The sequence below is a fragment of the Pezoporus flaviventris genome, unplaced genomic scaffold (assembly GCF_033815535.1).
Source record: "Pezoporus flaviventris isolate CSIRO_AGI_PZ_B2104156 unplaced genomic scaffold, CSIRO_AGI_Pfla_v1 ptg000007l, whole genome shotgun sequence".
In the NCBI taxonomy this organism is placed as follows: Eukaryota; Metazoa; Chordata; class Aves; order Psittaciformes; family Psittacidae; genus Pezoporus; species Pezoporus flaviventris.
Window position 1 is genome coordinate 29,514,318 of NW_026892555.1, and position 24,704 is coordinate 29,539,021.

At 37.5% G+C, this 24,704-nt stretch overlaps 1 long non-coding RNA gene across 1 annotated transcript in view; it reads right to left on the bottom strand.

The window, feature by feature from the left end:
- Positions 1 to 364: 364 nt before the first annotated feature.
- The window catches only part of LOC133266730 (uncharacterized), a 118,230-nt gene continuing 93,890 nt past the window's right edge, over positions 365 to 24,704 (bottom strand). Inside the window, exon 2 of the long non-coding RNA XR_009742497.1 lies at positions 365 to 678. This is a non-coding gene — a long non-coding RNA (uncharacterized LOC133266730). The remainder of the gene's footprint in view (positions 679 to 24,704) is intronic.

Below are 24,704 nucleotides of genomic sequence, written 5' to 3' on the forward strand. Positions count from 1 at the left end.
ATTTTTCTACTGGTTTCAAATCAGTTGCATTTCTTTAGAGTCACTTCATGTTTAGGTAATGGCATAGTCTTAATACTAGCCCATGTGTCATTTATTTTGTGTAAGAAAGCAAAAAATAGTGATGACTGGTACAGTAAAAAGCTTTTCCTCTAACAAATAATATAAATCATACCAGAGAAACTATTTGTGAAAATTACATTTTATTGTAGATGCAAAATCTGACTATTAGATGCAAGGTTTTTAGATCTGCTTTAGTAAAGTACAAAATTGAATTTTGTGCTTCTTTCAGTTTTCTTCTGCAGGCAGCTCAGTTTAGGTTTGACACTTTTCCCCAGTTTTTAAGCATTAAATAGCGCCCTGGTACTGGTTTATATTATATTGCAATGTTTTATTTTTGAGCCTTCACCTTTTTTTGATTAAAATAATGTGATATGGCTGAAGTTACAGTATTTGACCTTCCAAGTGACTGTGCTCTTTCCAAAAGTCAGTCCAGCTGGCAAGAAGAACATGGCTTCGAATCAAGACCCATGTTTTATGTCAGCCTGTTTAGCTCTGTGAGGATCTAGCAAAGCTGGGCCAGGATGAGGCCAGGCTTGTAAGCTTCTCTTGGTATGGAGGCTCCAAATGCTAGTGCATCACTGATAACAGACAGGATTGAGGTGGCCAGGGCCAGGAGGGCTACCAAAAAAAAACAGAGAGGAAATCAGAAGAATATAACAAACATTATCCTCTTTCAGTAATCTTAGCACACTCTAAGGGAGAAAAAAAGATGCACAGAAGGCAGCATGAACTTGCATTGTTCTATAAAAATCTCTGACAAGATCTCACATCTTCTTTCAGTTCATATGAGCACAAAAACCTGCTTTTATCGAAGTGCTGGGAGGCCTTTACCATACTTCCTTTGCTCCACCCAGCAAGGCTTGCTGCAAAGAAACTGATGTGCAGAACCATTCACCAAGAGCTGTTGTCAAGTGTTCTCAGACAGAAACTTGCTCTTCCTTTCTTCTGTGCTACATCTGGAAGAAAACGGTATGTAAGAAAGGTATATATTCCAGTACAGTAGGCAATCTTTTGTAGGAAGGAGGGTCTGTCTTTGCCACAATCATGTCCCACAACCCACAGGCCAAACCTGGGAATCTTGGTAGCCAGTGGGAATTAGTGATAGGAAGAAAATCCAGGACATAATGGTTGGACTCTGATCTTAAAGGTGTTTTCCACTCTTGCCAACACTGGAAAATATCCAGAGAAAAGAGGTGAAAGATGCTCATTTTAGCTCGTTTTAAAGGCAGTGGACATAGACCATTGTTATTTTCAGAGCACCTCAAAATTCTCTCATGCTCGCACTGATTTTTGCTGCTTCAGATGTTTAGAGTCACATGCGGTGTTAAATTGAACTGATTATGTCAGGGAGAACTTAGGGGAAAGTGGTAAACTGAAGACCTTTACTGTCAATCCGTTCAGTTATTATATACCCTGTTGCAGAAAATCTTCGCAATATTACCTTCACCAGAAATATGATTTCTGGGAGTGTAAGATTATGGTTTCTTGAGGTCAGAGTTGTGCAAGTTCAGAGAAAGTAATCTCTTTCGTGACCACAGGAAAGGCTGTTATCCTTTCAGCAAGGTGTCTGACTTGAATATTGGTTAACTATTTTGTGACAGGAATCTCTTCTATGGCAATCCAGTCTGATGTGGACAAACAAGTAAAACTACTGATCATATATACATATATGTGTGCATATACAATCTACTCTCCTGCAAAGAGGCAAACTCTTGAAAGTATAAATGCATCTTAGTGTTCCTTTGAAGCACACTTCATGGAGAACACAATTTACTGTTTTAGCTAGTATTTCACTATTGTGGAACACAACGTCTTATCAATAGCAGTTATGAGAGCTTACATTACATTAGCGTTCAGAACTGCATAGGCTGTCATGGCAATTACCCAAAGAAAGAAGGTAGAAATATTAGGTAGGTATATCAGGTTAAAAGTGAATGCTATGAGGCCTATTTTAAAAGAATAAATCCTGTCTTGGGAAAAATAGCATGAGAACATACTGTATTTGAAGAAAATGCAAGAAGTTGCATTAGACAACTCATGCCCAGTGTTACATAGAGCCAAAAAAGAACCACAAAGATTCCCTATAGGTTTCTAATTTATTCTTACTGCATTCAGCTGCTACTTGTAATTATTTTTATTAAACATAGAAAATCCAGACCTGTGTGCTTAACAGAGGATGATGGGCAAAAGGGTGAAATCTAAAGTTCTGTGTTTCTTTAAGGTTACTTTCAAGCCTCTGAAAGGAGCAAGCCTCTGAAAGGAACAAGATCCCACATGTAGAGAAAGCAGAGGAAGCCATTTGCAGAGCATGACAAGGTTGCTACTTCTTAGTTAAGATCAATGCTATGCATTCTTGAGTGCCATCTACTGGCATTTTATTAACTATTTATATACACAAATAGAAAGTGCTCCTGAAACCTCTGGTGCTAACCACAGATGAAGTATTAGAGTAGTAACCTTTGTGCTCCCAGGTATGTCCCAGTATAACGGTTCCTTGCCGTTATCTGGTGCAAGGAGCTGAATCTTAAAACATGTTATTTCAATGTACAATGACAAAAAACCCCCACACCAATTTCAAATGTAAGCCAAGAAATTACGTATTTTAATGATATTCTTAAATGCAAGCTTGCATTTCCTATTTGTTTCCTGTTATTAGGAAATAAAATTTACTTGCTACCTATGTATATGACTCCTATCAGTGGGAGAAAGAAATTTTCTTTCGGCCAAAGCTGAATATTTTTGTTTTTTCAAATGAAATTCCAAATTTTTTTTGTTATATGTGCAATATTTTAGTTTATTCTTGTTTCTGAGTTATTAAATATTTTGGGGGGGGGGGGGTGTTTTGTTTTGTTTTTTTAAATTGACATAATTTTTTACACCAGTCCTTTTAAAATGAGAAAATAGTATAGTACCAAAGAATATTTAATTTAATATTTTTGTCATTTTCAAAATTAAGCATTTAAATTTTATTTAATTGATATGAACAACGCCAAAATGTTTGAAAATACAAACTTTTTATTTCCCTTGGTAGATCAGAGACATATGATGTTCATCTGAAAATTTTGGCCCAGCTGTATATCCCTTACTCTATCTAGGTTTGTCTCAAGGGAAAAAAGAAAGAAAGTGATATAGCTTTATGTTTTGAAGACAGAAATTGTTCATTCTCCAAACTGAACAGATAAATTTTATTTGATATAATAAGAGCTTGAATCTTTACTGCCACATTAATTTTAGCATGATTAGTCTAACAGGTGATAAATATGGTAAGTAGGAAAATTTTTCATCTCCAAAAGTCAGTTTTTCAGACCTGACTTCCCAGCTTACTACCACTGCTGAGATGAAGCTGTATTTTAGTACAAGGTTAGACCTGTCAGAGAAATGCTCATTTTGTTTGCAAAGTAGTTTCAGACGAATATTCCAAGCCAAAATTTGATCACCTCCATTACATTATGCCACTAGATTTGTCACTTCAGAGGCCAGCGATGAAGTCTGAAAGTGTGATGTTAGTAATAGAGTGCAAAGCATTTTTATAATAGTCTCTGGTCCTAGGCTATAGTGAAAATGGGTATGCTGAACTGAAGCTGAAATGAATACCAGCATTTCTAAACTGATTGAGTGGGCTGGTGAGAGAAGGGAACAGAAAGTTACAATATGTAGAATATTACAACCTTTTTTTCCCCTGTTTTCCTGCTGCCACTGTTGGACAATGAGTCTGCAGGATATATAAAGTCTTTAAGTTCATAGGGGAAAAAAAGATCTCATTGTCATGGGGACACAGGAGAGAATGAAATACACTAAAAACTTAATCTCTATTGCCTCACTGGTGGGATAGTGACTGACACCTTAAAAATAAATGTAAAAAGGTATAATATGATAACGCTTTTGAAATCAAAGTCACCCACAATACAAGCAATGGGAAGCCTCCACTTGTTGCCCTTATAGTGAGTCTTTTTTGGCAAGTTTGTAGCTGGTAACTGAAAAAGGTGATTAAAACAGCAGAAGCCACACACTATTTTTCTCAAGGCTTTTTTCCTCAAAACATCTCTGCTTTCCAGCCACCCTACAGGGCTTGCAGCTCCACATGTCAGACAAGTCCTGAAAACTGTCTTCCATCCCTTTTTACGAAGGAAATGGTTTTCCTTATCTGCTGCTTATTCCTAAACCCTGGCAAATCAAGGGAAAACTCTCTGCATCCTACCAAATCCCAGTGGTCTGCCCAACATATTGTTTTCTTGGATTACTTGAAGTCTAAAGGTATCATTCCATTTGTCATTGTTTAATTTTATGACGATTCCTCCTGATAATCTTTTCTGATTCCATTCCATAAAATTTCCCACTTTTAGAAACTGTATAAAACAAGCGCTGAATAATCTGGTTTAGAACATTTATTTGCGATTAAAATAACATTTTAGTTACTCCTAATCTGCTCTGCGTCCGAAAAGTTCTGTCCTTGGGCAGTTCTGTTCTCCATGATAGCTTGTTACTTGTGCTTTCCTGTACAAATTTTGATTTTCATGTGTTTTACAGCTATCCCCATGGTGCTCATTTTGGTTTCTCTTCTTATAACCTGTCATGCGTTCAGCTTTCCTGCTGTTAAATCTTGTTGTTTGGCAGTCTCACACTGAAAAAAAGTTAAGCCGTTTTGCATGAGCAGCACTTTTCCTGCAAAAGCTTTAAATATATATCCATGTTCTGTGAGTGTTTAATATATTTTTTTTGTCTTTCTAAGCATTGCAATCCTGGTTTTATCATAAGTTGCATTTTGCTGACTGAGAAGGATCTGTTCTGCAGCCATACACCTTGAAGGAAGCAGACATCTAGTGCATGACATTTCAGGCAACACTCTTCAAAGGCAGTTACGTTACCCTTTTAACACAGCAGATGACAGTTTGTATGATTCAGGTAGCTCTTCCATCACAGTTGTTGTCCTGTCCTTTAAACTGCTCAGTTGTGGGTCCTGTGACCTTATGAGCTAGCTTTGCTGTTAGTATAAATGGGAAGACCAAGCACTGTATCTCCACCTGAGAATCAGCACTTGTCCTACATCCCTGTTCACTGGCATGTTGATTTCACAGCAATTAATTTTAAAAAATGATTAAGCCAGTAAACACTGCAATTCAGCACATTTACTGTTTTAACATACTGATTTGGGAAGAAAATCCAATATGCTATGTGACACGCTGGGTTATCCTCCTGATCAAATCCATGGTGAGGCTTATCCTCTCTCTTTTTTTGTATTCAGCTTCATAAGAACTCAATTAAGCCTCTACAGTGGTAGTCAGTAATCTGTAGTGTTTCTCGCCAAGGTCCAACCAATTCCCTTCCTATCAAGTGAAACTGGTCTTTCAGTAACATAATTATCATTAAGAAATCAATTCTAGGAGAGAGCATCATTCCTTCTGCAGCTGAGAAGTAAGCTATACTTCTCCATAATAGTGCCAGTACTCCAGCATTAAAAAGCCTGCAGGTCTCCATGATTTATTTGGACAGAAGACTCAATTTAATTAGGCATATTCTTAACTTGCTTCTCATGACCCACAGGGATATCAGCAAATAGCAAAAGCTTCCAAAATTTTCTGAAATGCCCAGGTAGGTCACAAATATAAGACAACAATGTTCATTTTGGAAGTTTTTGTTAATTTCTTGAGTTCTATTTTTTCTATTAAGCCTTTAGGTAAAACAAAGAGGTCTGGAGGCAGATAGATTTCAGTCTGTTTATTATGTTTAGCAAGTGGATTAATTTCTTCCCACTGAAATTGCAACTTCAGGACAATCAATCTTTCTACATCTTGGAACATTAAACATTGCTGTTCATTTTCAGCTCCCTTTCTGTGTGTGACTCAAATGTTTTCTTGAAATACAGCTGGTTTCCTGTGGCTCTTAGTGTGCCATAAGGCATCACCAGATTGCAGATGGTTCTACAGGGAGGTCATCTCGAGGCAACCTTCCAGATGAAGAGAGACAATGATCTGGAGAGGTGGCTGGTGTCTTCTTGCTTAGCTAAATATTCACCTGCCCTCAGCAGCTGACAAGATACAATTGATTGTGGGAGTTGCAAGAGTAAAGCAAATTATTTACCCTTAAAACCAATAAACAACCTATCAAAGAAATCTTTCACTCTCCCAATTACAGAATTTAGAAACCCTGTTTCACTTAAATAGGACACTATTATCAGGAAAAGCAGTGAGAAGTGCCAGTGGCATCAAAGTATGTGACTGTACTTAAACATGAGATACATGTTTCTGTCCTGTGCCATTTCTCACCAACAAACAGTAGAACTGGAATATCAAATATTCATAATGTTTAGAGAATTAAGTGCAGACAATCCATAGAGTATAAAAACTGCAACAAGAAAAAAAAAAGTTAATAATTTTAAATAATGGATAGATTCAAATAATGCCTAATCTGCTCATAGACATTCTGCAAGAAATAATATGACTAAACTATACATGTTAATTCTTCATTATAAATTACATGTCTGCTGTTATATTTCTACGAAAAAGTATTACAGCATGTTCTGTGATCAGCCTAAGCAGTTAGCAATATTTTAGATGTTATAGGGTATCCTGCCTCCAGTTTCTGGTTTAGAAGCACACTGGTCTACAGGTCCCTCGTAGGTGTCATATGCACCAGCCCCACATGGATGTCTCAGGCAACCTGGAGCACATCAAGGGATGTTGCGTTTGTTAGACCTCTGAAAAAAAAGTCAGTTATGCCATTTGGTCTCCAGTCATCTACCCTGCAGGACATGAATATTCCTAAATCTTGTCCCACAGCTGCCATGAAGATGTCCCAAGGAGCGGTATGGTGTCACAGGTGCTCCAAGACACCTCGATGAAGTATCCTAGGCCCCTCACCAGCTCCATGGAGAACAAGGGAAAATTCAGCTGATTAGCCAGGCTTTTAGAACACAAACATTGATCTGAGCTCCAGACAGACTGTTCTGGTTTCTTTTGTTTTACATTGACTGTAGATTTTTTTAGTGTATCCAAGTTATAAGCAAAGATAGTAACAATGGGCAAAAGTATGCTTGTGAACTTAAAACATCCTTCTAAGTTATGCATACCTTTAAATCTGAGAATGTGATATTTTATGTTATTTCAATTTGAATATTATGCTACCTCTTTAACCTTAGTCCTGCCCTTAGTCCTGCCAACCTGGTGTCATTTTTTTTTTTACTACAGCCTCAAAAATCCATTTCAAAGATGTTATTTTTAAAAAGACAAAGTCACAAAACAGTTATGAGAAGTGATAGGAAGTCTGGCATAGGGGGACAGCAGTTACCATTTAAAATCCATACTTGTATTCTATCAAAGTTTACCTGAATATGACAGCTGATGAACTATTCTTTTCATATTGTAAATGTTGTCACTACTGTTCATGCTCAGAGTAAAGATTGTCCTTTCTGCTTGATGGTGTTCAAGGTGGCCATGGCTCAGTGGTGCTCTGCAATTTGTATTTCCAAGCTGGTAGCCAATTAGGTCACAGCAGGGGTATGACTGTAGTTGTTATTTCACAACTGATTTTCTTGTGTTACTCTTTGATTACCCAGAATAATGCCTGTCTGATCATAGAACAAACCATTTGTTTGTAATGTTGCTAAAATCACCATATTCCAAGTTAGAAACTGTATGTACTATGGTAGAGCAAGGAGCTGAAATTACCAGTTTGGAAAAGCCAGACACTAGATGTTTTACTGCAGTAGCAAGCCAGGAATATGAACAGTAGTTTCTAACAGGTAGTTGATCTTGAATTGTTACAGAATGTTAGTTTCAATTTTTATTAGAATTCTTTTTTTTTTTTGTTTTCCAGCGCTTGGAAGGTACCACTGCTATTTATGCTCTGAAAACTTCAGTCCTTGAATGCTTCTAGAAATTGAGAGATGCTTGTTCAATATTGTGTTTATGGAGAACTTCTTTAAAATATGGACAGATTCACAAATACCTAAAGTTTAAGAATCTACCAGGAACTGACTGTTCATGAACTTCACTAAACTTACAGTTCAATATATCAGCTTATACATCTGAGTTGATGTATATGAGGATAAATACCCAGAGGTGCTTTGAAAAAGGAAGTAATCTTTTTCATTCTTTTTATCAAAGACAGCAGCTCTAAGATAGGAACAGTATCTGAACTGCTGTTGGGAGTGACACTGGAAGGATGTCAATTCGTTAAGAGGACTTTAAAACATTTTTTAACCATAAAACCAGTCAGATTGCTGCTACAGTTGCCTACTCAACCAGAAAGAATTACTCCTGGCACAAAGCCCATGGTGAATAATAAATTAACCACGTGCAAGACTATTTCCAAGTATTACACTGTTCATATCTGGTATAACACACCTTGTTAAAATTCCATTAATACAACTGCAGTAGAGTTTGGGACACCCTCAGCAAATTGAAATAATGTAGCAAGAAAATGAGCCCTTCTAGATTTGACTGATTGAATACCACGTTACAATAAAATTGTCATTACCACCTAAGGGCAAAATCTTTTTTTCTTTTTTTTTTTAATAAATGTTGAAAATTACTTTTTATTTTGAGTATTTGACCAACTCAGCTTGTTTTATAGATTAAGCGCTTTTTTTTTTATTTTTTTATTTTATTTTTATCCTAAAACTATTTCTATTTCTCATGTCTCAAAGAATTATTCTGGAGCTATGGTAATGACTAAATAGTTGTAATTAGTGTCACTTAATTTAGCGATTACAGCCTTATCACATAGTACCACAAAGATACTGTTTTAATATATCCCTAAAACTATTGTAATTTCTATCACATTATGTACTTCCCTGCTGTTCAAATAATGGACCCTTTTCTCCTTTCCCTTCCCCACCCAAAGGGTAGCTCCACTTGTTTTAGTAGAGTTTTACATTAGGGTTGTTTTATTTTATTTGATCCTTATTTACACTGCTAAAAAGAAATCTGAAGAGGAAATTGCAAATGCACCCTTATTGACATGTGAGCACAATTCAATGGTCATTGTTCTGTTAGATTAGCCAGTTGCATTGAATACTTAATGTGCGTGTGTCAGAAAATAACAGTCAAAATAGAACACAGCTGGCTGTGTAAAACGCTGGCATAAAAGCAACTGGGTGTAAACCAGCCATGAATAAACGTGTGGATGTTACAGGAAGGTTTCAAACACACAAACCAACGCAGAATTGCCACCCACCAGCCTATAAAATGGGATTTGCTTTAAAAGAGTGCTGGACTCTGAAGATTGTTTCAGACCTTTAACACTTCGAGACTGAATTCTGTCTTCTGCTCTATGATAAAACTTAGAATGAGCACATACATATTTCAAAGATGTACTGACTGAAATGGGCTGGAAAGTTTCACGACCCTTGTGAAATGTGGAGAAAGTAACTACCTTCTGCTTTCTGGAAGGGTCTGCCAAAACTCCTCTGCAGAAGCAGCAACCTGATTTTGGTAAGTTCTGCAGGTTTCGCCACCCTTCTTGTCAATTGTATGGACACCTGCCACTATTAGCAAACGTTACCACTTAACTTATAGCTATACTAAATATCTAGCAAACTGAGAATGACTTCTTGGAAATGCAAAGTATAAAAGTTCAGATTAATGATTGGGGCACATAGCTCTGTGCACCCAATAGTTTCACTTCCAGAGTGCTAATGAGGCACAGATAATGAACTATGGACCAAATCCTGGTAGCATATATTTATCTTTTTTAGCACAAGATTAAATAAGGAAAAAATGTAGCCATTCCAAGAACAAATTTAGAGTACTGTCATCCCTTGAGCTTTGTGCAGGGGTTAAATGAGAACAAGTCTCCTGATAGTTTCTCTTTACAAAGGAGGAAAAAGTGTTTCTAGCAGTATCATAGCAGGATAGAATTAGCAATAGTAGTATCACATTAAAAGCAGTATTTTCAAGGCTTTTCAAATTTGTAGTTTTCTGGCGTATATTTATATCTTAACAAATCAGACTAAAGGAGAGCTTGAGCAAGAACTGCACTTTTAAAAATGCAACAAATTTCATTTTGCTACAAGGATTTCCATTTGGTTATTCATTTTAGGTGTTTTTTTTGCATGGGTCAGAAATCTGTTCAGATAAATCCTAACCATAGCTTACCAAAACTTATCACAGTGCATCATCTCTTAAGATTTAAATATTTGCTTGTTCAAGTTGCTGTATGAAATGTCTCTCCTAGTGTAGTTCTAGGAATCAATCACTCGGCCCTCACTATCATGCAGACAGAGCTGTGCTTATGGGTCACTGAAGCACAGTCAGTCACCAGCTGGATTCAAATTAATACAAGGCAAAAAAGAAAAGAAAAAATAAAAACCAAGTAATGATGGCAAGAGGAGGCAATATCTGGAAAAAACAATACTTCCAAATTTCACTTACCTAGCATATAAAACTGCCAGAATGGTAGTCAGTGCATTTTTAAAACTTCAACCTGACTAACACTCTGCCCTCTACTTTGATTACAAATTCTTACAAATTCAGGATGTGTTTGCAAGATAAAAATACTGTCCTTTGACAAAATTTCTTTTCTGAGAAATATCTCAGGACTCCTAATGCTTAAGGGTCAATATACTAATTAGTGAGAATCCTGACCTGAGAATCTTGCACCACAAAGAGCTGGTTAGTGTGTCTGTGGAGCACATAAGCTTTATAAAATCACAGAATGGATAGGGTTGGAAAGGTGTGCACTGCTTCCTGGCTCTCAAGTGTCAGGTTCGGGGACCTGGCCAGAGTACCGCAAAACTCCCTTACAGACCATGAACACATTTGCTTTGCATGAAAGAACCATGTTCAGGTGTTGTTTTGAATTGAAGTTGGAATACAACCATCACACACAGGACCTTCGCTGGCAAAATATATCTATGCTCCACAGTGCAATTTGAACTTTAAGACACACAAGTCAAACAAAAGTTAGACTGCATTTTTAACATGCAGTGTTTTTAATTTGCAGTTATGAAGCCAGAAATAGGTCATACAAGTTGTAAATTGTAGATTACAGGGATTTCAGTAGGCTTGGGAAAGCCAAAGAGGCTTCTGGTAGTGTAACTCTTCATCAAAACAAGAAAACAGCTTTGAATCCAGACTGATTCAATGCAAAAGTGCAATAAGAATTGGGGAGTATGACAAGAGCCAAGGCTCAAGGGAATGAGACATCAAACCTAAGATCAGTGTATAATGGATATTTTAAGAGGGATGAATATGTACCTTTATCATAAACATAACATATGAACAAAGTAGCAGTGAAGAACAGTGACTGATAGAAAGAGATGGTAGATGAAAGAATAGGTATCATCAGAAAATGGGAAAAAACTACTGAAAACACCTTAAGAAGCAACAAAGGAAATCTGGCTTGAGCTAGGTATAACTTGACTTATGTATGCCTAAAAGTAATAAACAGGCTTTCCTCATTAAAAAGGTGGTGAATCTAATGGCCTTCTCCAGGATCCAGGACATCCTCCAGAGTATTCAACACCTGTCTGCCTCAGTTAGGTGGACAGCTGGTTGTGCAGTGATCAAGGAAAACATAACTGTTTTCTAGTGTTTTTTTTTTTGTGACCTTGAAAGCTTCCAGTATTCAACAAGGTCTTGAAGCACATACCTGAAACTCCTGAAACTGTAATTCCCCAGTGTCACAGCTTCCCAAAAGGATTCAGTAATAAACTGTTTACAATGAGCTACTTTTATATTTTGCCGTGCTTGCATTATTTTTCACATGCTTTTGAATGCTTAGAAACCTTTTAAAAAAAAACAAAACAAAACCAAAAAGACAGCCTTGAAATAAATCCGTCACGATTGAATTCAGAAACCACAAAATAAATAAATAAATCCAACTGTACCTTTCTCAGTCTGGGAGTAGAACTATTTTTCTTAAAGGACTTCTCAATGCTTATGTACTCCACTTATGATGAGAATAACTCCTGTAAAGTTTTTTCTCTTTCAATTTGCATTTATCACGAGGAGTCAGGCTGGATCTAAGTCAGAATCATTTACAGAATCAGTATAGATTCTTTTATTGCTTTCAGCAATTGTTTCAGCAAACAAAAGTATGACTTTCTGTTCATGTGCTTTAGCGATATTTTGAAGAAAACTGCCTGTAAGGATTGGCTATGGACTTTTGTCATTGTTAGCATGAAAGAAAACAAAAAGTTATGGCACAATTATGTACACCAATAAAACTGTAAAAACTTTATTGCCCGTAGTCTCAGTATGCAGACACTCAGTATGGTTCACTGTGTAACGGTGAGAATTAAAGGCATTCTGTGGATGTATTTCCATAAGTATTTCAGGTGCAATTGGTGCATTTTCAAGCAAATTGGTTTACAGCACACAGCAGCCTTTGAGAGCAAAAGCTGTATTCCCTTTGGGAGAAAATTCCAAAGATGTACCCCACAGGTGCCTAATTCACTCCAGGTGGTAATTCAGTCCCTCTAAAATAAAGCTCCTGCAGCACGTTTCAAGTGGATATATGCAGTAACCATATTTTTCACATTACAGGTCTGTTCTTATTGTCCTGAAATAATGATTAATGTAGCTGTAGCCAAAGCAGGTGCCATTCATTTTGGTAACCTAAAAGGAAATTTTGGCCTTCTCCAGCTGAAAAGAAAATTATTTCTGACATAAATTTTAGTTTTTTTAGTTTTGCAATTGTTATGCAACCTGAACCAGCTTTGAAGTTGTCTCTGCTTTGAGTGGGTGGTTGGAGTGGATGACCTCCAGAAGTCCCTTTTGACATACATTTCTTTTGATTCTGTGCTTCCTCTGAGCCAGTCTCGTCCTGTTTTCTAGGTGATTGTCCTTACATCTTGAAAGTGTCCGTTTTTTTTAACTGTGGAAGGTTAGAAAGTTATTCTTATTTTCTTTTTTTTAAATATATTGGATTATTATAGTATGAAGTAGAAACATTTTTGTATAAATAGAACATGATATGGATTGCAAAACTGCTTCATCCCCACATCTTCAAAATTTCTGTAAGATATTCAGCACCGATATCAATCACTGTGTTCCTTCTGAAAAAAAAAAAAAAAACAAACCTCGTTCTTGAAGTATCTGAACCATTCTCTAAATATTTGGGATTTCTAAGCTTTTTTTTTTTTTTGCTTTTTTTTTTTTTTTAGTAAATCTCAACTTTTGTTCTTTGCATAACGAAATGGCTTAGTAAAGTGATAATTTATTAAGTAAGTTGTACTCCAGCTAAAGCTGGAGACATTCCTGTTTATCTTTTCTGAGAACTGGCTAGTCTGTACATAAAAGCTGTAAAGCAGGAGTTCTAGTTTCTGACTTTTGCTTTGAGACATGTTTGTCTTTGCTTTAAAGAATAGCGCAGTCTCTACTTGTAATGACTTTGTAGCATAGCATACATTTCTGGGGTTGTGAGACTATTTTTGTAAATCATTTAAATATTCTGCTTCAGATGTTTGTGAAATATTTTTTCTTTTTAAATTCAGGCAGCCTAGTGTACACCTGACAAATTTGTCAGAACCCCAAAGAAGAAGAGTTGCATCTCCCTTCCTCATCCCTGGCAGTGTTCAAGGCCAGGTTGGATGGGGCTTTGAGCAACCTGGTCTAGTGGAAGATGTCCTTGCCCATGGCAGGAGGGTTGGAAAAAGATGACCTTTAACATCACTTCTAACCCAAATCATTTAATGATTCCATGATTCTTTAACATTACTGATACGTTGAAATTTTGTTTGGTTTTAAACACATCACTGGTCATATTTTTTACAGTCCCAGCAACTGGCCTTGTGAAACAGTCACGTGATATTTTCTGCCTGTGTTTCAATTTATTACTGCTTGGCAAAGGATATTGTGCTTCTGTAGTGCCAGTTTAAAGTGTGCCTATATAATTATACTGTTACCTTTTTTTACCCCCCATTGTAAACTTTTATGCAAAAACTGCCTCAGTAGATACTTTAAATAGGTGATGAGTAGATAGATATAGTTCCAGGAAAGCACTGGAAATAGGGGTGAGTCTGTTTAACCACCATCCTGTTGGATACAATGATTCTACTGCCTTTTTATATTACCATATATACCCAAATATGTGCATTGCAATTTGTAACAAATTTGAGAAGACATTTATGGAAAATAAATGTTGATCCAGTAATGAATATTCAGACTTCAACTGTGATTCCACTGCCAGTTTGTGGACAGACATGCAATTGATGGGGTAAAGAGAATAACTGATGGAGTTATCCATCTTGTTTTCAGGTGCTTAGACAGGATATTTGCCAGGAATTCCTTGGCTCTGTGACAAGCTGTCAATAATCTTAAATACCCTGCTAGCAGCTCTTTTTCATCTCCAGCCGATGGATGTCCTCAGTAACTCTGTATTAACTCAAGATTAATCTTGGGAAAAGTTCTTGCTAAAAGAAGCCCAAGCATATAAAGCTTGTCAGGAAAGCAGGCCGGGGGGAAGCAGGGAGGAGCTGAGTAGGAGGGGTCAAAGTTGAGTAACAGCTGCTGGATTGAGGAAGCTTATTAATCAAGCCCTGAACTAAGAGCTGATGTTGGGATTGCTCAGATTTCAACCCTGGCAATGAAGAGAAAGTGTGTTGGCAGTACTGCTGGAAGCTTTCACCTAGAGAAAGGCTTTACAATGCTCACTGCACAAGGAAAACGGAGAAATCTTACAGCCTTACACGGAACATGTGCTTTTTCTTAACAGATAGACACCACTTCTTATCTAGAACTAGGACATCTCTTCATGGCACTGAAAATTTACACACTGACTTACCCCCTGTTCCTGTAAGATGCCTTTTATTTCACAGGCAGTTCTCTTTTCTATTAATTTTAACTTTTGTTGTCAGAAAAAAATACCCTTAATAGTTATTAAATACTAAACTGAGTGGGGTAAAGCAACATTCAAGCAAATAGGAAGAACCAGCATAGTCTGCTAGACCATTCTTCTTGCTTGATCAATAGACTATGTATAAAGCTTTCCAACAGACAGAAAATTCTTTTATTGTAATTCTTCAGCACTGGTAATCTCCCAAATTAAACTCCACCTATGTGCAGAAGTCGTATCTCCTTAAGCATTATTTATCACAATAAAAATTAAATATAAGCTTGGCTTACAACAGGCCCATAAATTGAACTGCCTATTAGATACTTTATGTCCCATTGGTTATGAACCTGTTCACAATCCTGCCTATAGTTACTAAAATGCATCACTTGAAATTTTTGCTGAACTTGTGTGTTTAAAGTATTAATTGTTTGATGCATATATAACTAAGTTAAACAGCCTCTTAACTTGACAGAATTCATAATAAATTTTTCCCATGTATTTCAAACAAAATCAGAACGTCTTCTGCTGCTCTAACATCTGATACAAATAGGCATGGGTCAGTAATGTGATGTCATGGTTTAAACCCTGCTGGTAACTCGGCACCACACAGCCATTTGCTCATCACCCACTTTCCCCCCACTGGCTGGGATGGGAAAAAAATCTAAAGAATGTAAACCCCCAAAATTGAGATAAAAGCAGCTTAATAATTAAAGTACATTATAAAACTACAGCTACTACTAATTATATGGGAAGTAACAAGGGGAGAGAATAGAACACTAAAAGAAAAAAAAAAAAAAAAGAAAAAAAAGAAGCAGTGATGCACAATACAATTGCTCACCACTCACCGACCCAAACAGTGATTGGGCCCTTCTGGGTAACTCCCCGAGTTTATACACTGGGTATGACGTGCTGTGGCATGTAATACCCCTTTGGCTACTTTGGGCTAGGTATCCTGTCTCTGATTCCTCCTGGCTTCTTGTGCCACTCCTTACTGGCAGAGCATGAGAGACTGGAAAGTCCTTCATCAGGGTAAGCATTGTTTAGCAACAACTAAAACATTGATGTGTTATCAGCATTTTTCTCAGTCTAAAGACAAAACACAGCACTGCACCAGCTAGTAGGAAGACAAAAAACCCCAAAAAACTGTTACAGCTGAAACCAGGACTTGTGAAATACTGGAATTTTCAACAGTCATTCTGCCAGTCTTTTTGAGTGCTATCTCATGCCTCCATTAGACATTTTCACTGAAAATAACACAAGGGTAATAGGCTTTTAAAAACATTGGGCTGAAATGAAACATTCTAGTTAACATATTTGTACTGTCATTTTAGCTTGGGTTTGAGCTCCATTGAAACTGAACTCTCTAAATAATCATTATTAAGATTTTAATCTTGCAGCCACTCATCTGGCATGCCATGTAGGGAAGGCAAATACATGATGGGTGTTGCAGTCCTGTCTGCAGTCCTGTCGCTACAGGCACTGTGGATGCAAGCAGCTCAGGCCATGATGAATAGGAACCCACACATCTAAGAAAAGCCGTATAAAATAAACCCATGAGAGTTGTCAGTGTGCCTTAGTGGATGACAGGGATCCCATACCCCCCATTATAATGATCTTTCCACAGTGCTTGCTAAATTACCCACTGTTATCTGAAATATATATCAGAAAAAACAAATTCCAGGCCACAGACATCCAGGAGCACTGCATTAATATGAACATTTACTGTGATGTTACTACTTTACACGTGAAAGGACAACAGAACTTAAATTTGAGGAGAAGGGTCCCTAGGTGTTAGTTTCTATTACAGAAACTAACCCATACTTTGTAATTATTTCCAATTAATCATGTGGACAGTGGCTTTCCAGCTTCCCAAAGAAGCTATGGAGAATACAGTCTAACCTGTAAAGCTAATTAACCCCCCCAGTTATGTAGTTTCAAGCTCTTTTTATTGTGTGAATCCCACAGTCATCTAAACACCTTTATGCCACAAAGCCATTATGAGTTTGTCAGTGAGTTGCTGAAATCCAATGACATCTGGAAAACTGATTGCAATGTGATCTACTGAGTGATGCTCAGAGCCAGGAGCTTACAGCTCCTCACTGCTCATCTGATTTTGCTGCAAACATATTGCCTATCATTAGGCAAGCTATTTAAATGCCATGCCCTGGTTTGCCATGCAGCACTAATGTGAGCAATAAATACCGTGGAATCCTGTAATTAGAGCACCACACAGTCCTGCTGCGGGTCAGGCTGGTGAAAGTTTGCTGTACTACAGCTAGTAGCAAATACGTATTCTTTAGCTGTGCTATGGACTTTTCTGATCAAAGTGATTTTCTCCATCTTACATGAAATAAAATAACCCATTGTTTTGAAGTCCTTACAATAAATATATTTCTTAGGATAATCACTGTAGATAACAGAATTTAATATTGAGACAATTCAGTTATTTACATTAGTTAATATCCAGAATGGTAAGGTTTCTCTGTGTCTGTAGTGCTGGGTATTTTGAAGCTTAGCAAGTTAATACATTCTGCAAAGCACAGTTGCATATAATTTTATATCCAGCAGCTTGCCTAAATTTTTTATGCAAATATCACAATTAGGAGTTGGTCCATTGAACACAAATACTTCTAATTACTTCCATATTGTCATGTGATTTAAAACTGAATCTTCTGTTCAGTATTAAAGCATTTTTCAAGTTATAGTGCAGCCTGTTTAACTGTTTGAGCAGCTTTAATATGGTTTACAAAGGGAACAGAAATGATAAAGGTGTCATATACTGGATATTTGCAACCCAGTTGTAAATGTCAGTTAAGGCTCTAGTTAGGAGATATATTCCCCACACTCCTCCTCAACATTACTTCTTCAACCTTTTCTCTAGCAAGGTCAACGTCCTACAGAACCAAGACTGCTGCTACCACTCACAATCACATCACCTTTACCCTTTTTTTCCATCCATCACATCAGGCATTTTGCCTTCTTGGACTTAGTTTATTAGATTTATAGGGCAGGGACCATCTCTTGCATTTTGCATTCTCTAAATTCAGTGAAGGCTGGTGTATTATTTATTTATATGTCACATTTGCCACTTAAGCACTATTTAAATATTGCTTCCAACTATTTGTATGCCATAAATTTCCATATTTGTTAAGTAATGCCATTAATCAGAGCATAGTAATCTAGATTAAGTCACAGTTAAGGAGAGGGTTGTTACATCCTAATGTTACAATTTCCTGTTCAAATACAAAAACATCTTATGGTTTGTGTGTGCAAGAAGGGAAAAAAAACCACCTGTCTTGCAACCAGACAGATTTGAGTGTTGAGGCTGGGATGTTAAGGAACCCCAGCATGCATAAGCACCAGGGGCAGTAAAAGGTGAAGGCAGACTGTTCTGTTACCTTGCTCCTGCTGAGAGGATGCGTTGTGATACCCAGGCAGTACCCAGGTGGGATGCAGAGCCCAGGCACAGCTGTCAGGAGCTGCTATGAGGCTGTCAGCCCATTACGAGAAGCCAAGGGCTTTCAGCCATCTGAGAAGTCCAGCTGTCCATTGATACGTGTTTGTGACATCTTAGATGGTACTGTGCAATCCTCAGCTGCACTAGCACCTCTGCGCGGGCACCAGATCAGTATCTCCAGCTCCATCATTCTGGTACCTCCCATAACCACCGCGATGAAGAGATGAGTGTCCTGCTTACCATCTGTTTTACTAAGAGCTCAGCTTGAAAGAGGATTGCAGGATGAGGCTGTTTTAAAGCTGATATTGAGATTTCTTAGTTAAATATAATCCATAGCCTCTGTTGGACGTTCCACCCCAGCTCACAGCCTGATCTCTAGCATCAACTCTTACTCCATTACCCCACAGCAGACAGATTTGCCGCAAAGATAAGTGCTCTGAAATCAGCATTCATGTGAAATTCATAGTAAACACAAACAATCTCTTGGGCCAGATTTGTAACTGTATAGTCCTGCTGAATTAATGGCATCTGAGTCTCCACATGGAAAACAATCTAATTTTAAAGAAATACAATTAATTATTCAAGATAGTGTGCTATTATTATATTAATACTTCAGTTTGCATGTTTTTATAAGTTTGCACTGTCAATATCTCTCATATTCATGGTTTAAGATTTCATTTTTTGATTGTGTGTAATAAGAGAAAGAAACTAACTTAAAAATAGCTGAAATGACTGTGTGGGGTTATGTGGACAATAGTTTGAGATGCCTGAATTTTCACACAATAACATTATCTATATAAAATATAAACATTCCTTAATTTACATTAATGTTTCAAATCAAAGATTTTTATACAGAGGACTAAAATTGTCTGTCATCAAAAGACATCTACATAAATAAAAATGAATTTACAGAGATTTTGCACTGTGCCAACTTTAACATGATGAAATCTTCAAAAACTCTCAACTCTGGTCAAGTTAAATTGTGGTTGTAACAAAAGAGAAGTTAAATTCACAACAGTACTACACAGCAATTGCACTCAGTTAGTCCTAAGTGTGCTCTGCTAGGATATATCTTGTTCTTTCACATTTTATAAGAAGATTTATATGATCTTCAGGCTATAGAACACATTGCTAACAAGACAATATATAAAAAGGTTTGGCCACTGTTTGCTCATTGTTTTCACTGATACAATAAAACAAACAGGTATGAACCAAAAAAGTTCTGGAGAACATTTCCAGGGAAGGATGTTTGCTGTCTACTTGGTGTAGGCATGAAGATGGTCCCTGGCAAACATTTGGCCGAAGCCAGCGGTTTCCAGCAGTCTCAAGGACAGCTCAGGAAATAAAACCAGTCACAACCAACAAAGAATTTGGCTATGGTCACCTTATTTTAGAGAATTCTACAATTTGCATGTAGTTCTTTCCTTGACAGTTGGCCTCCAAGCCACTCAGTCTCGTGATTACACACTAACACAGATGGAGCCATATGGTTCATAACAAAATACATGGAAAAAACAATCTCTTATATAGAAATCTCAGAACAAGTTTCTATGCTGTCAACTTGGATTCTATTGTAAAGGGCCTTGATGCTTGGTATTTTACTTAAAAACTTAATTTCTGGAAATAAGTGATATAAAAGTTATCTTCCTTTAGAAAAGCATCTCAATGTTTCTTTTTTATTTTTATTTTCACTTTTAATTTTTGTCTTCATTTTTATTATATTGGAGGGGAAGTTGTAGGGTGCAGCTACAAAATGTGACCTGAATTAATTCTAACATCACTTTTTTGGAGAAAACCAGTACCATGCTGGAGCTGAACAAGATCACTCAACACTAGCCATCCACTGCACTGTTAACACAAAAAAAAAGTTTCCTGTCACAAGGATAAATTCATTCTTTAGTTTACTTTTTTTACCAAGTACCTCCAGCCTAAAGCCACTGCACCACCCCTCCCCCAAAAAAGCTGGAGAGAAAGGGAATGCAAAGAAAACCAAAGACCTGTCTAGCCTTTGAAAGAATTGTAGAATCAGAGTTGGTTACAGTTAGAAAGGACCTTAAGGTCATCTAGTTCCAGCCCCTCTGCCATGGACAGGGACACCCCACCCTACATCAGGTTGCTCAAGGCTCTGTCCAACCTGGACTTAAACACTGCCCGTGATGGAGCATTCACCACCTCCTTGGGCAGCCTGTGCCAGTGCTTCACTACCCTCACAGTAAAGAACTTTGAGGTCTCCACGCAGCCTTCTTTTCTCCAGGCTGAACAGCTCCAATTTTCTCACCCTGTCTTCATACAGGAGGTGCTCCAGCCCCCTTATCACCCTCGTGGCCCTACTTTGGACTTGCTCCAATAGCTCCGTGTTCTTATGCTGGGGACACCAGAACTGTATGCTCCAGGGTGCTCCAAGTGTGGTCTCAGAAAGGCAGAGTAGAGTAGGGTAGAATCTTCCATTGACTTTAAAAGTCAATTCTTAATTTGTGATTTCTTCTGGGTTCTAAAAATAAATCTCAGTTAAATTCAGTTCTTGACCTTAAGGGAAATGTGATTTTACAGCTGAAGTTGCTAACACATTTTTATCAGCATAGGCTGAGGGTCAGTGGGTGTCAACCGACACCCACAGCCTGAAAACTATTGCCAGAACTCTCCTATGAAGTATTGTTTAGTGAAAGCTCAAATCTGAAAAGCAAGCTTGCAGTAAGAGGATGATGGTTTTTATGGAGATGTACAAATAAGCTTAAATTGATATATTTTGAATGCTGATGCTTTACAATATGAGAAATGTGTGGAAATAAGATTACTGTTTTAATCATAGCTTTTATTGGCTTTTCCCAAAATTATACCAGCAATAAAGATGAATGTTTCAAAGAATTGATTTTAGCCCCATGTCTTATGCTGAACCTTCCTGACATCTGAGCTTTTGCAACATTGAAAGCTGACATTATTAGTTGTTCAGCTCTATCAAACTGGAAATTTCACCTTATTAAAATGCAGTTGCTATGGAAACACCATAGTTCTGTGATTTTTTTTTGCTTGTAGGCGGTATAGAAAAAATCTTAGCACCAATATACAAGTCAATGTATGTCATTTTAAAATACCTCCTTGGTGCTCTGATGCTTTTAAAATGAAAAAATACCAATAGGAAATGTAAGCTGTAGCCCTTTATCTTAATGTACTGGAAGAGTGAAAGACACTTTTCAACAATAATCTTGGGTATATGCCATAGAGAAACAATACCTAGACAGAGACTGCTTCTGAAATGGCGCTTTTTTTTTAAATACTTTTTATTAAAGCTAACACTTCTGAAGGCCCAGTTCCCCTCTCTTTTTTATTCATACTTACTTATTTCACTTGAATATTTTAATAGCTTTGTCCTTGGGGTTTGAAGGCCTGTCTTCTTTCTTGAGAACTCTGAAAAACTTACTTTTCAAATGTGTATCATGCCATTATCCTTTATGACAAGGGAAATGGGCTTTCACAGTTCATAATGAAACATAAAAACTGAAAAGCCATAGTCCTAGGATGTGCAGGGAACCCTGAATAGAGCAGGAAGCAAACTGTGCATGCAGCACTGCAGACCAATCTTCATTCATTTCACCATTTTAGCATTATTTGTTTTATTGGCTTTTTTTTTACATAGTTTTATTTTGCTATTCTACCTTCTGTCATTTAGGTCAGGAATATTTATTCAGTTTATAAGATTCCTTACATTAGGAAGATAAACCAAACGGATGGAGACAGCCCACAGAACTGGGAAGATTCATCACCATCGGTACAAGAACTGGTCTAAAGGCTGGATAGCTGAAGTTTTATCCACAGCTTTAGCACAGATATTCTGGATATGCTGTGGCATTATGGAACACGTACTGTGTCAGAGCAAAGGTCTGATGTGGATATATTAGCATCTTATCCTGGGTCTGATCAATAGTAGATATCTGAGAACAAACAAAGGTTAATGATACTTTTCTGATGGGACCTACAAGAAAACTGGAAAGGGACTTTTTACAAGGGCATGTAAGAACAGGACAAGGGACAATGGCTTTAAACTGAGACATTTAAAGTTTAAATGAGACTTTAATTTTCTTCCTATTTAGAAAGAAATTCTATACTCTGAGGGCGGTGAGACAGTTGCCCAGAGAAGCTGTGGGTAGTCCACTCCACTTGAACACTCCCTGGCAGTGTTCAAGGCCAGGCTGGCTGGGTCTTTGAGCAGCCTCGTCTAGTGGAAGGTGTCCGTACTCATGGCAGGGGGTTGGAACTAGATGATCTTTAAGGTCCTTTCTAACCCAATCCATTCTATGATTCCATGATATTCTCTTATAGCCTCCAGCAATCTGAAGCTCAGGATCTTCTGGGACGGACTTCTTCTTCCCTAGTTTTGTCTAGTGCATTGTTTGGTCAGGTAAGTTTTACACCAACCAAAGAACCCTGCTATAATGCCCCAGAGCTTGCCTGGGGACGCTATGAAGAACCTCACTGGTTCTGAATTTCTGAATTTGCCATCTGATTCTCTCACTTGGCATCCTCTAGCTCCTGAATTATAGAAGTCAGTAACTAATCATGAGGTGCATAGTCCACCCTTTCTACATACTTATGACTTCACAAACCTTTATCACATCCTTGCTGGGATATTTGTTACAGGCAAGTCACTGCAATTCTCCATCCTTCTACATCTCACCTTGAAACAGAAATAATGAGAGCTCTGTCTTTTCAAAGAATACTTATCAGTGCATATTAAAGAAACTACAGTATTAAATTTATAATAATAGCTAATATTGTGGCAATGGATTGGTACTAAAAATGAATGAGAGAAAAGCAAAGCATTTCAGATCCCAATGCATCTGTACTCGATGTGACAGAGCAGGGTGGTGCTTCTGAATGGGCCATTTAGTCTGACAGCTGCTTTGGCCCAGTACAGCCAGGAGAGCTGGGAAGGGAAGGGGGCTGGTGACATATGATTGTGGTGAAAGTCTTTTAGTGTAAGGACAGGACAGGCTAACACTATAACTTATACCTGTGTCCTCAGGTATCCTCTAAACTAAGCTTCAGCTGTGGTGCTTCAGAAATCTGCTCTGCATCTAGATATATACATCAGGAAATAATTTTTTTGGTTACAACTGTTAGCAGCCCAAGGCAACAAACAAGCTAGGAATGGCCATGATAGGGTCCAGCAGAAGGGAAGGAAAGCAGAGAGAATGCTAGACGTTTGAAGGATTTGTACAGTAAAACCAGCCAATGGGGCCATCTAGGCCAATAGGAGCAATTTAGAAGAAGTTACATTCAGGCTGGAGAAACTGTTTGGAAAGGATTGATTTAGTGACATTGCTAAGAAATTTAAAATTTTAAATCTCCCATTTGATTAGGGAGGAATGTTACTAAACAGATTTACACTCTACAGATATTTTTTTTCTTTATCATTTTGTTGGTCAGACAGTATTTCAGAAAGCTTGATGAGAACACTGTGTTATATTATGTACAGTAGGAAAATTACTTATGGGACATATGGGCCCACTCATTTTTGAGAGTATCTGAATCTTGCAGGTAGACAAAGCATCAATAATATATTACTGTTATAAACTACTTTTGGCATGAATGGAAGTAAGTCTTGCTGCATTCACTACTTTATTTGCTGATTATTATGCTGAACTATAGGATCTTGATTTATTTGCCTCTGCAAAATATAGAAGATTGATATGAATACTTCATTGTTCAATATTTGTGTCAGAGTAATTTTCATATCAAGTACTATTCTGAAAGTTAAGATAGTCCAACTAACTACTCATCTGAGAAGGCCATAACAGGCAAACATAATCTATTCTTCCTATGCAAGCGGTTTTACATCCAAAAACCTAAAGCAATTATCTGGCATTGAATAAACAAAATACAACAAAACACAACAAAACACAACAAAACACAACATGGTGATTGAAGAAAAAACAGGAAAAATTACTTATAAAAGGAACACATGATGGGGGTAGACATCTGGGCCATCAGAGTTGGGTGGCACAATGAGCAGAGGCAAGAGAAGGCTCCACTCCAGTAGAAGTGGCCTGTCCTCAGCTGGGTGGCCTGTCCTCAGCTGGGTTATGCCAGCCTGGATAGCCTTCAGCTGCCCCTTGATAAATGCAGCCGTCATCAGCACTTCCCTTACATCGTGTCTGCAGATAGTAAGCCCATTTGTCCATTTGCAAATAGGGCATAAGGATTTGTTTTTATTAAGTCATTAACTTTAAAGACTACCAGATATAAAACATTCTGTAAGCCATTGTCTTGCTTAACCTTTATTCATTTTGGGAAAGGTCCAGTTTTGTTGTATAAATTGCGTAATAATATACCTTTCACACTCTATATACTTTAATCATAACTTGAGAATGCCTTATTGCCTATTCTTTCTATAAAGCCACAAGACTTCCACAAT